At 37.4% G+C, this 17,687-nt stretch overlaps 1 protein-coding gene across 1 annotated transcript in view; it reads right to left on the reverse strand.

The window, feature by feature from the left end:
- LOC118269608 (vesicular acetylcholine transporter) overlaps positions 1-17,465 on the reverse strand; it is a 36,539-nt gene extending 19,074 nt beyond the window's left edge. Inside the window, exons 1-2 of the mRNA XM_035584791.2 lie at positions 17,348-17,465; positions 14,434-14,798 (exon numbers count right to left, since the gene is read on the reverse strand). The gene's annotated coding sequence lies outside the window, so the exon portion shown is untranslated. The remainder of the gene's footprint in view (positions 1-14,433; positions 14,799-17,347) is intronic.
- Positions 17,466-17,687: the final 222 nt, after the last annotated feature.

The raw sequence follows: 17,687 nt of genomic DNA on the forward strand, positions 1-17,687 counted from the left end.
TATAATGATAAACAACTCTGTGTAGTTTGGCAACATTTGCTAGAATTAAAGATTTTATTTGTTTGTGTATCGACATGATTATACACTACAGCGTTAACAACTACACTCGAAACAAATAATATTAAGGGGGTTTTGCATCAGAGTTTGGCTTCCAGCAATCATATTCATCGGTACACATAGCTTAGCACTGGTGGAAACAGACTCAGCTTAGCTATGTTTTGCTATATGGAAAGATGCGTGCTATGGATGTGTAGTACGGATGGTTTCCTTACTATAGATACATCGCATACTAGAGCTGCGCATCTTTCGCCCATAGCTTAGTATCAGTGGGACGGTCAGATAGTTTCACAGCTTAGTTATTACATCAGATCAGATCAGATCTCTGGAGGAAAAGCACCCAAAGTTTATATTACTAGGTAACGACCTAAAAATATTTACTTTAAAAAGATAATTTTGTAAACTTTAAACTTTGAGTTTAGATCAACCTCCTACTTAGACAAAGGTGCTAAAAATACAAATATTATACTCCAAACAGTTCTATACCAGTTCACCATAGCCCCCTACACACCGTACCAGCATAGAATCAATTAAAAAAAAAACCCGTAACAAGGTGCCTTCCTGCCGGAGTGAGGGTCGAGGGTCCTCGAGGCGTGCCCTATCGCAGCCCCCCCCCCTCCCCGCCAGGGTACCAGCTCGTCAGCTCTTTGTCCACAGGTACTGCCACAATGGAAACGTACTCTATTGAAGGGAGACAAATGCCTTTGTTTTATTCGGTTGTTGTTTAGGAGATTCGGTTGTAGAATGTTATAATGAATTTGTTTGAAAATACTGATTATTTTAGATTATTTTTCAAAGGATTCATCTAGATAAAGAACTATGAAAAGCAAGTTAATGGCTCCAATTATTTTATGTATTTTTTCAAAGGATTCATCTAGATAAATGACTATGAAAAGCAGTATAGTGGCTTCGTGTGCATATAAACACGTTTAACAGAATTAAGTAAAGACCCATTGCGTATGCGAAAAATGCTTATTTCAAGGGGGGAAATCATCCAATAACTTCTTTCGCCTTGGGCGAGGCGAGAGGGAGTGTCAAAATCTTACTGACTAAAAATCACCCCGTTCCTACTCCTGCTTTTCGAACCGGAGCCCCGGTAAACCCGCTAGATACTCCGCAGCTCATGCAGAAAAAAGGCTAAGAGAAAGTAGAAGTTAGATACACATATTTCTTTAAATTAGAACACATCAAGTAGGTACTTTGTGACCTGCCACTGAAGTCTAGGTGCCTTTCAGTTGACATTCGACACATAGGTACCAACAAATACCTACACGACATGTATAGAAACAAACCATTGCCAGTAATTTCCACGTGTATACAGTAAACTACTGAGTTTACTATACAGTACAGGGTGAACGTCGCCACCATATTAATGACCGCCCCGTCCCTGACACACTTCCAAAGCACGGAATAATACTAGAAAACATTCATTATATCCCCACTCGATACTAGAAATAAATTACCCACACACTCGACACAAAGTAAAGCCTGCCTTCACTAGTTTCCATACAAAACAATCCATTATTCCCACAAAATAATAACAACGACTTTCAACTTCACTTGATACGGTTAAAAAAAATAAAACACCAATCCATTTCTACCACCGAGTTAATGCAAACTCAACCTTAAGAATAAAGAAATAAGAATTTAATAAATCCTAGCTGCAGCCATAACGAAGTTGGTATTTTTCGCAGCGTTTCATTTTGCGAGGAGAACGGGCCAAACTGGATTATGTCGGAGGTCCCGGGAGGTGCGGGGAAGTGGGGCTCGGAGGGAAAAGTTTACGTAAGTCAGCTGTAATCTTGTTTGGGTTGAAGGGTTGTAGGCCTTATTTATTTAAGCTCGCGGCCGTACATTTGTGATGGGCTCTCAAACTTTGGACCCTCGACAATAGTTTATGGCGGTACTGGCATTGGCACTGGCTCGCTAACTCGTTTTTGTATTTGAAGTTGAATCGGAATTTATGTTGCTGTCGGTTTTTCAAACCTCATATCGCAGAGTAATAAAGATTCTAATCGAGGTTTTGCTCACAAATTATAATTAAATGATGTTTGAATTGATGGGACATTTGACATTAAAACATGTTTTGATTTAACTATCTCGCTCTTAAGTTAGGTGACACATTTTATACCACAAAAATCTATTTCAATATTGAAAATTCTCCATCAATGAAGATATTAATCCCACAACAATACATAACCGAGATTCCCCAATTACCACCAAACTCGGCGCTACAATTAATTTGGTTACATGTAAAGTCACAAACACGGTTACTGCCTCAAAGTGCTTGATCACTTGAGCGCCGCCGCGAGCCCCACCGCGCCCCGACTCCCCACCCTGCCACCGCTTTGATCTCAAAGAGCCCCGGTCTCCTCACACAGAATATCTAATAACTACAGCTATGAAATACTGCGGCTGGGATTTATTTGTAGAAATGTAGATATGTGATTATATTACATAGCTTCTGCCAGCGGCTTCGCCCGTGATCCCGTTGGGGTAAAAAGTCTAATGTCTTATTCAAGACCGTAACCTATCCTTGTTCTAAATTTCATCCCGATTCCTTCGGCCATTTAAATGTGATTGGCTAACAAACATACCCACAAACACACAAACTCACCAACATTCGCATTTATAATACGAGTAATGTAAGACTGTGTAACACGCAAATCTGTTTAAACGGTTTAGATTTAGATACACCAGATAAATAATTTTTGTATATTCTTGGTGAGATTAGTGATACTACAAAAGGCCTAAAACCCAGTGTTTTACCTAACTTTAAACAATGACCAATTGAACATGGAATAATATAAAGCTAGTTAGATAATCCAATCAATTTTGAGAAGAAAAATATCCTGAATAAAGTATACATGAAATTGTTTCAGAAGGCTTTATCTTTCTCGTTATCTTGGAAATGGCTGCGAGATATAGTTGGCGGCGTTGTGTCCCTGGAGCCTCGTACGTCGGTACGTCGGTACGTCGGTACGTCGCTAGCGTTACCTTGGAGCGGTAACTTAATACTTTTCATAAAAACCTTCTTATAACATCTTACATTACCTCCCCGTATCTATGTCTATCTATTTTTGATTTTTTACGCTCATCCCGTGTCTATGTAGACTAATAAAAGTGGAGTGCCTGTTTATAATATTGAAATAATAATAAATAACATGTGTATGAACATATTTTTTACAATTTTTGTCTGTCTGTTTGTTTGTTCTAGCTAATCTCTAAACTAACTGAACCGATTTTGACAGTACTTTATTGGCAGGTAACTGATATACTAAGGAGTAACTTAGGCTACTTTTATTAGTCACAAAGTCCGTAATCCACGCCAGAGAAGCCGCGGGCATCAGCTATACTTATAGTATAGTAGCAACCGTCCAGTACTTTATAATTTACGCTCGTAGATCTACGCGAGACACAATGCGTTTTCTATAGTGTCTCATATACCGACAGACAAGAGGTTAATCCACTCTCTATCTTACCTATCGACTCAATACTTCACATAAATCCTGAACCAACAGAGGAAATTATCACTCTCGACTCTCGACTCTCAGCCCAATTCTAAGCGAAAGCACTTGATCAGTAAATCCTCTTCACTGGCACTCCACCCTCTCGGAGGAGGTTGGGACCTCCCTGACCTTTTTATACTCAGCACTCTTTCACTCTTGAATAGTTCCTCTACGTGGTCGAGAGGGTTATATAAGTCTGCCTCCAATATTTGTTTGAAAAGTTTTAACGAGTGAGGTTTGAGAGCGGCTTGCTGTTTGAGGTCTTTAATTTGGTCCGTTTCTTCTGTTAATTTGTGATGTGGTTTGTTGTAATAGTTGTTTATGAATAAAATCATTCTTAATTGTAATATTAATTACGTTAGTATTAAAAATATATTAACTTTCTCTACCTCTATCTCTTCATTGTGTTGTTTATTTTGATTTATCTCAAAATGAAATGGAGATGTTAATACCAATAAGAAGTGATAACTCTTTACTAATTTAAATAGAATATACTATTTGTATTATTATATGTATTTTTTTTGTTGATAACAACAATAAAATATTAAAGAAATGTCTCAATATTGGAACAAAGTTTTACAAATTCATACAATATAGTATCGTCGCGCCTTTTATCTCCGACGGGGTAGGCAGAGGTGCACATTACGGCATGTAATGCCCCTGGACACAATTCTAGATACAGTGCTACTACTGAAAATTTTTCGAAGCCGAGCCGAGCCGAAGCCGTAATAAGCCCAGTAGTACTTTGCCCGACCCGGGAATCGAACCCGAGACCCCTTGTCCGGACCCGTTGGTTCAGACCGACGAGGTAGTCTCATAAATACAAACCTATCGAAAAGCTATTTATTGGAATAGGTTCTGGTACACGATCGTCTTCGTCGATACCGTCCCAATACATTTAAAGTCTAGAAACGTTTTCCGAACAAGTTTTATATCGACAGCTGGGGCTTAAGGAATATTTACACACGAACGGATAAATAAAAATACACACACGATATAACACTCTAATACTTTTCAAATAGAATTTATTTTACAATATCAACCGTTTTGTAAGTTAAGCATGACTTTCATAAAAGCTTGTAAAGTGAGTGATCAATTTGGAACTCTAGTTCATTATGTATACGGTTTAGTTTCCAATATCAGTGGTTTTATAAGTTTTTCCCAGACACATATCTTAGGGTGGTCGTTAATTTTGCACGGCAGTGTAATAGTACGCCGCAGTAATTGCTCGACACTGTACGAGTGAAACATTGTGGGGTGAACCACGTAAATGAAGACATTGGTATAGATACAAAGAAAACTAAACTCTATAGCTTCATGTTAAGGTTGAATATTAGAAAAAGTATGGAACATTGTTTAGTTTAAGTAAGTGGAAATTAGACTCTGTGTAGTTGTAATAAAGATGTGGTCTTATGAATGGGATGCTGTGAACTGGTGTAATGTTATAGTTTGTTTGTGATGTAAGCTGATGCGGTAGAAGTTGTTTCTTAGAGTCGGAAAATATACGAATATGTGTGGATATTGGATTACGTTATGAAGAAAGCGAAACAGTATAAACAGTAATTTGTAAGATATAAGAGCTTCTGGAGCTGCGGACAACGTAACAGGTTACCGGGGCTCCGGCTCAAAGCAGGAGAAGGAACTGGGTGGTTTTTAGTTAGTAAGAGTCTGATACTCCCTCTCGCCTTACCCAAGGTGGGAGAAGACATTAGATGACTTTCCCTAAGAGTTAAATGAAATAGTATTTTAATTTGTTTCGCTCCATAATTTCATTTTTTTTTTTGTATAAATAACTCTTTATCGAAATACTATCTTCATGCTAATAACAACTGAAACACTTTTAGTTTTATGCTAAACATTGACAAATTGGAGTATATCGTGACTCGTGGCCATGTTTATACATGTGCCTGTGTGTGTGTGTTTATTGTAAACACAATCGACACATAATTATTTAGGTCATTAGGTTAATTGCTAGACAACTGTTCAACCTTTTAATTACTCTTGAAAAATAGAAATACTAATTTCAAAGGCTATAAAAAAAGTTTTTATGAACCACAATAAAAGGTTTCATGCCCAAAAAAGCCGATTGGGCAGAAAAATTTCGCTCGTAAATCCGATGCCCGGGCAGGGTCTGGGGAACGAGGTACCCCCGGGCAATAAAGCTGTTACCGAGCCCCGAAATTGCCCGAACGCGTTCGGCTATCTTCGGTAACGGTAGCCATTTTAGTTTGCAATTTGAAATATCAAGTGTGGATGTGATTGGGTCGTTAGATTTGATTACAATCGTGATCGTTGAGGCTCTCATTTTTTTTTTTTGTATTCTCGAGTGTTACTTTGTAATTGTAAAGCATTTGTTTTGTACAAGTTTTGTTTCATTATTTTCTTTTTTTATGGAATAGGTGGCAAACGAGCAGACTGATTACTACAAATTTTTATAGTGGTGGTTAGTGATCAGCGTCGCCCATGGACTTTTTCGTTTGGAACTCCGGCCTTTATGTAGACATTTTATTGTGTCGCCTCGAAAACATTAATACTAAGAAGTAATAGAAAATGTATAAAAAATCTTTATGAGGCATTTAACAAATGCCTCAATTTGATTTATTTTCTAACCATTTAGTTATCGACACCCGTATAATGTCCCCTCCTTACAAGGCGGCATTAGCAGCGCGGCTATCGACACGATCGCCACAAATCATCCCGCGACACATTACTGACGGCTAATTTAACAGGGGTGGGCAGAGCACTAGGGTCTGCAAGCCTCACTGGACATGTGCCACTGTTTGTAGAGAACTGCGAATGAAGCCAACGATTGGAAAGTAAACTGTGGACGTTGCCTTAGTCGTGGTTTTGTTGAGAATTATCAAGTGTTGGTCAAATTAAGAACTGAAGTATTAGCAACGTCTCGCCTTTTATCCACAAAAGGATAGGCAGAAGTGCACATTACTGTACGTAATGCTACTAGACAATGTACAACCACTTTTCACCATTTTAAGACCCGTGTAATAGGGAAATATAACTAAAGTAGGTATTACTGTTAGTTATACCTACTTTAGTTTAGTAGTTAAAATGTGTCCTTACGTCCTTTAACGATACGTCCTTTAACAATGCGCATTCATTATCTCCATTTCAGATTAGAACATTTTGCAAGCAAACCTAAGATTTCAGTCCTATTCCCATTAGTAAAATCTAGATCTAGATTTGGATAAGTACTTCTTATTTAAAATAAGAATTTTATATTATTTTAATATAACTCTTAACATAAGTATATATGAATATTTTAAATTCGCAACGTATGGGATATTAGGCGATTACCGCTAATAGTAAGCATGACAAGCTACCAAACAGCCGTGCGACAATATCGCACATCTCTGCTTGCTCCCCTCCTGCAGTGAGCGAGGGGAGGAAGCCATCTTGCAAATATTATTATTGCGTCATAATAGGCCGGCATTCAGCGCGGACAGTTATGTCTCACGCTTTATTTATTTCCTAATAAATGATGCTTATCCATGCCCTGGTGTGGTGGAACTGGGAAATTATTGACTGGGCATATGAACTGTAGTTTATTTGTTTATTGGAGATTCAATGTTAGCAATACAAAGAAAGAGTCTTAGTTTTTTTTTATAGAATAGGTGGGTAAACGGATCACCTCATGATAAGCATATCCCTGAAAGGGTAGGCAGAGGTGACATTATGGCATGAAATGCCACTGTACAATGTTCACCCACTTTTCACCAATTGTGCAATAAGTCCCATGTAATAGAAAGTGAACGTATTACCATATATTGGGTATAATTCCAGACTCTGTGCTACTACTGAGAAATTTTCGAAATACCCAAAAAAGGCCCAGTAGCACTAACATTTCTAAAATTATTCTATTCTGTATAAATCATCATTCCTTTGTGACCGTGAAAAGCTCTATATGTCATAAAATATGTATTTATATCAAACAAATGGATCTAAATAGGATTGCCGTGTCGAATGGATTAGATTACACCTAGTGCTATGTTCAGACTATTTCAGAAGATTAGGTAAAAGCATTGTAATGTAACAAATGTTATGTAGATTAGAAATAGTATTTGTTTCAATACCTAAATTAACTTAATAGTACTTGCTATCGACCGTGACCCTTATGGAGTGGAAATTTTGATGTGTGTAATTTGAAAACTTGATCAAGTCTGTCCCACGAGGACTATTATTTTTTTGTTGTGGTCTTATCGTATAAGGCTATTTCTTACATATAACATTTGGATAAAGCTGAAATAGGATTCTGATATACTTATAGGTCGTCTAGTGTACAATTTTTTTAATACATATAATTATAATGATATGAAATCTATACTAATAAATAAAATTGAAGTGTTTACTATATGCATATGAATATAAAATTTTTCTGTCTGTCTATCTATTCTAGTTAATCTCTAAAATGGTTGGACCGATTTTGACGGGACTTTTATTGGCAGGTAGTTGATATATCAAGGAGTAACTTATGCTATTTTTTATTTAGCTAATTGGCTAATTCACGCTAACGAAGTCGCAGAGATCAGCTACTACATAAACTACAATATATACAAGTACCTACTTATAAGAAAGAAATATTCAAAAAATAAATTCTCAATTAAACAACCCTTTATTTCTCACTCGCTCAATTAACCAACAAAAGAACATTCCTTTGGCATTTCTCTCTATTCTCAATTCTGTGGAACAAAGCGTCGACACCTCCACACCATGGGCCGTGGTGTAAACCAGCGAACAATACCGCACCAAACAAACTTAATCCCAAGCTTAATGACTGTAGTTCCCCTCCTACATATAAATATTGTCCTCCATTCCTCCGTTCCTCTGTTCCTCCCTAGCTTACATTTATTGCCGTTGTACCCGCAATGTGAATTCACGGATACAGTGAGTGCCCGCGCATTGTTAGGGGACGATAAGGGTTGTGTTCAATTGTAAGTGAGATTTCTTTGGTTCCGCTTGTGGTGGGTATTTAGTTTATTAGACAATTCTAAAATTGTTTTTAAATGACCTATTTTAAAGGGGGAAAATCATCCAATGACTTCTCCTGCCTTGGGCGAGGTGTTAGGGAGTGTCAGACTCTTACTGACTAAAAACCACCCCGTTCCTACTCCTGCTTTTCGAGCCGGAGTTGCGCTAGGTAGGTCGCAGCTCCGGTTTTAAACGACGTTAATTATTAACGTTTCAGTTATTTCAAAGTTAAGATAGATACCTAATTAAAATATCAATTGAAGATAGATTGCCTCCTGTATGTTATAACTACAAATGTCTAATACGAAAGCACAAGTTACATTTTTGAGTAAAAGTATTGTTTCAGTGAAAAATATTGACGTAATTTTAAAATATATAAAACCAGTGTCACCCACTCACCTACCGTAATATCTCATCAACTCAAAAAATCGCCAGGAATCCATTCTGCTCCTGATTGAGACACGTCCTCTCGCGAGGGGAGGTCGGGGCACTACACACCACGCGACACTAACTAGGGAGATAAATACAGCCCGAGATTGTACGCACGACACCGGAATACTAATGCACGGTACACAACTACATCGGCTACTGCTTCTATTGTAGAACTTGTTCCACTAATGTGATTGAATATGTTCCGGTTCTAGCAATTATTTCTCTATTATAACTTAATGAAATGACTCTAATATGTTTAGTCGCGATTCGTTATTTACTAATTACTTTGTATGCTGTGTTAAAATAAATATGTGGAGGAATCTAATGTAATTTCCAATAACGTATTAATCATATTGATGTCTAGCTGGATCCCCAACTTATTAACTTCAATGGTGTATGCAATCTTGCACATTGGTTATTAATTGTTTTTTATGATATAAGGATGGTAAGCAATCCCCGTCGCCTATGAACATCCGAAACACCAGAGGCGTTACCAGTGCGTTGCCGGCCTTTGGGGGTTAGAAATTTAAAGGTTGTTGTGGAGTCAAGGATAGGGAAGGGTTATAGGATAATATTAAGATCAATTTGATCCACTTTTACAAGTATGGTATCTAACTACAGATAAATTTGCATGGAGGAGTTCCATGCATATTTTGTGTGCCTACTAAATGGGGACTGAATTCCTTTTTGTAAGTGTGCGAAGTTCTATTTAGTTTAAAAGTTTAAGTTTACTTATTATTGATGTTAAAAATGCTACACTCTAACCTATTAATTGAATAAACATAATGAATCACTCAGTGCCCATGAAAGAGTGTAATTCCACGGTTGAGTGGCGCGACAAGAGCGCGGTGTGTCGCGCCCGGGTATCGAACAGATCCATTTGTCACACAGTGTCACAGCAGAAGGGGCGGCGCGTGTACCCACTGGCCCGCTGGTGTAACGACCGACATCATATTCTATTGATATAGTTATTATGAAAGTGTCGATATAACTGATGACCTCCACGATAGTGAAGTGGTTTTTAATTTTCCGTAGTAATTTTCTTTTCAGACTATTAACTATGTAGGTAATCTTGTTTGATACTTTTAAAGATAAGTATTTAAAATAATTTCTTGTAGCTAATTTTTTTTATGAATATCATATTGATAGTGATTTTGTATTTTAATTAGAGTTTATGAATTACTTTTTACTTATTATTTATTAATATTAGTTCATTTAACATAATTTAGAAATGGTTATGCAGACATAATAAATTACTGGGAAAATCTACCAGTAGGAACTAGGAACTGTCCAAACTATTGAAAGTGTTCTTTAAGCTGAAACCGTTTGCCAAACATTAATGAAATCTGTATTTGGTAATACAGACATGAAATGAAATTGTAAGTAATCTTTATTTATATTGTTTCGTAAAGTGTAGGTAGAACAGATTCCCCTGACAACGGCACAAATAAAATATTCTGCAAGAGTATTGTGGAATCGATATTTCCCATTACGGTGTGCCGGCGGCGGCGGCGGCGGCGGCGGCGTGTGTTCCCCGAATATAAATAATAAATAGTGCTGCCACGAATCGATCCCGCTACTATCGAGTAAATTATTTTCTTTGTAATCTCATATTGAATTCTCGAAAGTAGTTACCTATTGACATATAAGTCATTTGTAGCAGTTCTGCAAATTTGAAAGGTATTGTGATGTTTTATGTAAGACAGGGCAAATTGTTGTTTCTCGACAATTCTAGGACTACTCTAAGTGAAACATCAGTGTGTCTTGCTTACCACAGACAGGCGTGATGAACGTTTGATACAAAAAAAGGACTATTCTAAGTTGTTCCTACTTACTTCGCAAAAATACCGCATATCTTCGTTATCTTACACATTTTCTAGAACGATCTCGCGAGCTATAATCGCACGCATCATCCCGCAACACAATCATGTCATGTCTGCCGGCGGTATTAGCATAGTACACGAGTTTCGACTCGTGCCGGCGGCGGGCGGCGGCGGGCGGCGAGCTATATCAAATATTCATAACCAGGGATACGCGCCCCACTCCCCCCTCCACTCGGTGTATTGTTAACTTTGTATTAAAGTATGTTGCGAACTGTTCTATTGATATTAAGTATGACTTGGTTTATTTTTACACTGGCTCTGTTACTAGGTGTAAACATCGAACCTGAATTTTGAAGAATTATGTTGAATGCTACAGATATTTTTTTTCTAATAATCGTATTGACAAAGTACATGTAGCATTTATTTTTATAATAGATAGAAAATTAGTGTTAAGCGATTCAGTCATCAGAGTAAAGTGCTATTAATGACAATTTCGATTAAATCGGTAATAGTAAATTCCCGAGTATCGAATGGATTTCCCACGGTTAATAAACACAAGCCATTAGTCTTGCCTTAAACATTAGGACTCATTACAATACGGACTTTTAAAATGGTGACACATTAGGCCTTTACCACCAGCATGGTTTCAAGTATGATAATCTCATGAAGAAAAGATGTTTTCCAAGTTTATAACATTATCCCAAATAACGCCTACCTAACATCTCTACTCATCCCCTGACAATGAACATCAGCGCAATACACTCACATCTACATACAAAGAGGCCTTTCAAAGCGACAGTTGACTCTAAAAAAGAAAATCCAATTTCGTTTCTACCAATACAAAGTTACGTTGAAAATTAAATGTCAAGTTACATTGCCAGCTCACTTTGAAGGCACGCGACCGAATTCCGAACTTAATCCGCAATGTAAAGCGACATGGCCTACATCTCATTTGTTTTCGTAAAATAAATGTGACTTGGTGACAGTCGATCCCGTTTTCGCATTTCGATTTGCGAAATCGGCTTATAACTGGGAAATATGGTTTTTGAGAAGGGATCATACAAATGGATGTATTTTTCATGGTAATCGTATGAATTTCCAATCTCAGACCCATGTGGTGTATTGATGTAATTTCAACACAACACCAATCACGTAGGGATACATAAACTGAGTAAAGTGTTAATTAAGTATTTAAAATCTTCTGTATGTTTTCAAAATTGGACGTTTAAAAAAAATGTGTAGAATGTTTCAGTTAACTGTTTCACTTAGTTTTATCAAGTTATTTTTACCAATTAAAATAATCTTTTTTAGATTCAGCTCAGACATGCAAACCTAAGAACTCGATTACATCAACCCATCCCTTAAACTAAAGCAAAATTGCTTGACCAACAATAAACCAGGAAAAATCTTAATGAAATAAAACTAAACACCCTATTTAATAGATTTTCATTATAAACCAGTTAAAACCATTAAAATGAAGAAAATATTTATGGCGGCTCCATTAGAAAAACGGTTATTACCGGCAGCCTATTAACTAAGGGCCTGAATGACGTCATTATTGGAATTTGTCGAGAAAAATTATAGATCCGTGTTCGGTTGCACGCTTAATGAGAAGGGGACCGACAGAGGGGTAGGCAGGGGTGCTTTGGACACGGGGAATGAAATTAAAGATAGGAAAAATGGTTTATTGCACAATCGGTTGAGTGGGACTTCCAATTGTGACTGGGAAACATCATTTGTTAAAGGCGTGACAAAATTGGCGATTGCTAGCAGATTGCTAGTTGGGTTCTGTTGAGTTGTAGGTATTGGTAGTTTATGAGTATTGTAAGTTAGGTTCTGTTTATTTATAGGTAGGTAGTTGTTGAACTTGTTTTTGATTTAGAGGTTATATCTCACGTCGCGTCGCTACGTACAATAAGGAATTTAAAAAATACACCAATCGCTACGATGAGTAATTTGACACATGTACTTTCGAAAAGTTTATAGCATGCATATATTAAAAAAAAATTATTTAAAACCTTAATAATATTGCATATTTCCCCAGACCAACCTAAAACTAAACAACACGAATACCTCAAATAACTTGCTAACCTGCTTCATTCCACCCCAGCCCGGGCCTCGAACCTGCGTCACCACGATACAGTAATTGACGCAATTAGTGCCCGAGGGGAAAGTTGGCGGAATTTGACAACGAGGGTCGGTTTTGTGGCGAAAGGTACAAATATTGGGCCGGTCTGGTTTCGCAGACAAATACAAGCGAAGCTAGCTATGGATATTGTTTTACGGTGGCCTTGTAAACGGGATGCTGGAGGAAGATTTAAATTCAATTTGTAGCTTCTCTAGGTTTTATCTTTAAAGTATTTTTGCTTGTGTTTTCAAGGAAATTGTGTTGTATTGTTGTTTGTGTTATTAGACACAGTTGTGATGTATAGTGACGTCAATACTTCGTACGTGTTATATGTTCAAGGTGAATATTTTGTTGCCATAGCAACAAGATTAATTTCACAAGAATTCACAAAATCCACGCAAAATTTTGCACGATCTGAAGATTAAATACATACTTTAATTAAGAACAATTCAAACAGAATGAATTAGTAAAACAAATTCGAGCTAATTTCAATTTGTTCGGTATTTCTATGTTCAAAAAGGAAATGAAAATATTTGTTCTGTGTTATCAAATTGTGGAGAGACCAGCGCCCTCCGGTCCTCGGCAACAAATGCAATTAGCCGCTAGCATTAATTCCGAGTTCAAAGCGGTCGGCGCGGTAATTATTTACACTCGTCGATCGATCGCTCGTGATTGGTCGATCTAATCGAATGGGATAACGATTTAATTTGATTGGACTTTAATTAATGTTGGCACAGTTATGCCCGGGTTCCTCTTTGAACGAATTTTGTATTTAACGTTATAGGATTTAAGGTTCGGTTTTGTTTTGATGTTTGACTAAATATTATTTTATTTTATTTCTTCGTTATTTAATCATTTCCGACATTTTGTTAAAGACTTTGAATTTGAATTGTTCAGTATCAGTCTAGTTTAGAGGGCTGTCGACCATCTGTCACACTTTTTACCATTTCTACCCACACAGTAGTCCCAACTGGCGGGGGTCGCCAGAGATCACCACTCTCCCCGGCGCAATGTTCCGCTGCTCCTTTATTTATATTGCGTCACATCCTCCCCCAATTTACTTTATAACGTTGTCCAACAAATATTTGCTTATCGTTAGCTTCACCAAACATTTGCTGGCCACGTAATCCCTACTGTGTTGTAATAAGGTTTATATTTAATTGTCGTGTGTGCACGGTATTGTTGGCGCCGGTGGGCTCAGTGTTTGTTCAGCGAGAGCCCTCGCGATGCTGTGTTGTGTCTTAATATCATCGTAAATAATAATACCTTTGTCTTTTAGGGGCCCGCGCTTTTGTTTGTTGAGTGCTTGTAAAGAATTATTGTTGGGGTTCCGTATCTGATTGATAAACAAAAGGACTTTTGGTGTTTGGAAAATTATGTTGATAAATGTTTATTAAAGATGTTTTTACTAGAATGCTTTTGTTGGTACTTAGATAACGTCACATACATTCCAAGTCTCACACATTCGTCTCTGTGTAATAGGTAGTGCAGGAGTCCTTACCTGTGTCCCGGAGCTGCAGCGAGCCGACCTTGTTGGAGAGGTAGCCCCGGATGGAGCTGGCGACCCGCGCGGGCGAGGCGGCGGCGGCGCCCCCGCGCAGCGCGCCCCCCAGCCGCCCTAACAGCGCACCGCCTTCCGCCTCCACGGTCGACACTTCCAACACCCCCCACAAAACTAGCCGACCCCCCAAAATATACCAAAAAGTGCTAAACCCCTAAATATCCCAAATGCACAATAGTAAGTGTAAATATCGCGAGAGTAAATAGTATGTAGTAGAGTATATTAGTTGTAGTTACAGTAAGTCAGTGCGTTATTTGATATGTATCGGTTGTGGGCCGTTCACCATGGTGCGCCCGCGTGTGCCACTGTAACAACAGGAAACCATTCATTAGTAAAAAGCTACCATACATCCTAACTTCAAAAAATAAACCTTAAAATCTCAATAAATCACTACTAGATATTTCACACATAAACGGTTAAAACATTGACTTGACTTGAGAGAATTCCAGAAGGTTAAACCGCCACTATTATTGTCCATATAATATCAACGCGTTCCACATGCCACTGTCAAAATCAGTTAAATATCTGAAGAAGTCGAACTCTCATACTTATTTCAACCATGTAAAGCTACCGTCCACCCGTCTTGCAATTCCAGAACCATCCTCCTAATCCCCAACACACATACCAAGTTACTCAACCTCCACCAACCAGTACCCAGTAGCGTGGCCCCAGTTCTGGCGTGCTGCCAACGTATCAGTAATCCCAATCTCTGCCCACCCCGCGGAATGTGGGACACAGCATTGGCCCCGATACATGTGGCCTTCAGTTTTATGTAAACTAGTATTGTAGCAGCTAGTATTGTACTGGAGTGACCTAACATTTCATACTAAGTTATGCCAGTTAGGTCAAACATGTACTTGGGGTGTTAGGGAAGAAATTCTCGAGTATTGTATTTTTTACATGTGATATTTGTATGTAAAATGTTTTTTCAAATGTTTTCTAAGGTTTTTTTTTCCTTTACCGATAAAACGATTTATATGGACTATGATTCTTCTTTGTAATTTTTAATCACTGCAAGAAGGTAATCATGTATAACTACTGCAAGTTAAATACAAGTACTCCCATACTTTTACATGTGTTAGGTTTTTTGTCTAACTAGTCAGGGTGAGAAATATGAGGAAATCTAAATCATGGTTTCTATGTTAATCAAATTTCATTAAAATCTTATTTATTTTTATCAAACGTACCAATATGAATAGTTGAAAGTTCGTCGTTACATCTATTTTTACTAAGATTTATAAACAGTCAATAATAACATTCCCTACATCTTAAGACAAGAGCTTCCACACCGGAAGTGTACCAGCGGAAACCGCCACTCGAGTTACTTCCGGCCGCCATCTTGTGGCCGGGACTAGACGCGGTTTTATGACTTCCGGTCCCTTTGTGAGAGCAAAATGTAACTTTTGTGAATTACTTATATATTTAGCTTTTGTTGGGAAGTTGCGGCCATTTTGGTTTCAAATCCAACACGAGGAAGTTTTAAACGTTTGTGATTCATTAAAACTTGAATGAATAATAATTTAGCCTCATTTTTTATAGCATTAGCTTTAATTCTTTTAAGAAACATACATATAAAGTTTAGTCGAATTATAGAATTTAGTAAACCTTCAAACAGAATTATTTATTATTTGAAAGAGTTACTTCATGTATTTTAAAAAGATTAAGAGTCCTATATCGCTCACTAACTCTGCTTTGTTATTGAATGCCCTATTATGATGTTCTATTCTATAGTTTCAAGAAATTCTCTTCATTATTCGACTAATATTATACTTAATCGTACTTTGAAGTAGCTTTTGAAATTAAAGAAAGCTCTTGTCACTATAGGTTTTAGAATAAAATGTCAGATTAAGAAACTTGTATTAGCAATGTAATGAACTAATAGTATATGGTACTATCTATATACTAATAGTAAAGATACACAATGAGACTCAAGGCGTCTCGTGAAAAGTAGCTGTTACATTGTATGTGATTTAAGAGAGTTGGGATTATAAAAACCTTTGTATAAGTTGTTCTAATACAAATATAAATGTTACAAGAGTATTAGAATACTAAAATATAACACAGTTACAAAATAATTCAATTTCTGTCTTCCATTGAAAAGCGCCTACGGCTCGTAGCCGTCGGCTACGCTTGCTACGGCGCGCTACGTCCCGTAGCAACGGTGCTACGCAGGAATCAATTAGAAAAGCTTTTTCAATAGTATAATGCCATACATAATGTAATAAGTATTATGGAATAGAAGATTTTAGTCATGCGTATGTATATTTAATTAATAAATAAATGCGGTATGAACATAGACTACGCGAATTATAAAAAATAATCGCGCTCAAGTATAGGCAAATGTGCTTTCAATCTATATACGAGTATATAAAATACGTAATATAGGTTAAAATATTGAAGAGTGATAAGCTTAGTCTAAAGTAAAAGAAATAGAAGAAGGAAGATAAAAGGTCAGCTAAATACATCTAATAGATCTACAACTTCTAGAACATAAAAATAGAAACCTCGCTCACTCATACACACACACATACACATACATACTTCGCACATGGACACAACACTGTCACCCCCATTACGTAACCATTATGTAACCCACACATTGACAATACTTTATCCAGCCACACGAACACACCACATAGCCACATTAGCACACAATATGAACAATAAACACACATTATAATAGTTTTCTATATACGACACATCAAAATGGCCGCACATTGCTTCGAAATTTAAAAAAATCACACACTTTTAGGAAAATTCTCAAAAAATAACGAAAATCTCGCGAATATTTTTCTGGTTTGGAATTTGGAACGGGAATCAATATGGCGGCGTTATAAAAGAAAATTATATTGACCTTTTGTTTGTACTGGCGGGTACTTGCACACCTGGGGACACCTCGCCCGAACTGGCGAGCCTCGACAGTGCTCTGAAAAGGCTCTACAGCCATGCGCGAAACCCAGCCCTCTCATTGGTCGGGGGCGGAAAGTGACGTCACTTTCCCCCAGCCAATTGCGGGCTTCTGAAATTTTCACGTAGGTATGGACCGGTCGATGACTAAAAATAGGTTGTGCCGGTCGATGGGGCGAAACCAGCGTTATCAAACATTCATCTGATTAGAGAAGCGGTTTCTTCCACTAGATATATGTAAATGGCACCATTTTGTTCTGTTTTTAGCTACACTATATACTTTATGT

The sequence above is a fragment of the Spodoptera frugiperda genome, chromosome 30, assembly GCF_023101765.2.
Source record: "Spodoptera frugiperda isolate SF20-4 chromosome 30, AGI-APGP_CSIRO_Sfru_2.0, whole genome shotgun sequence".
NCBI classification, from domain to species: Eukaryota; Metazoa; Arthropoda; class Insecta; order Lepidoptera; family Noctuidae; genus Spodoptera; species Spodoptera frugiperda.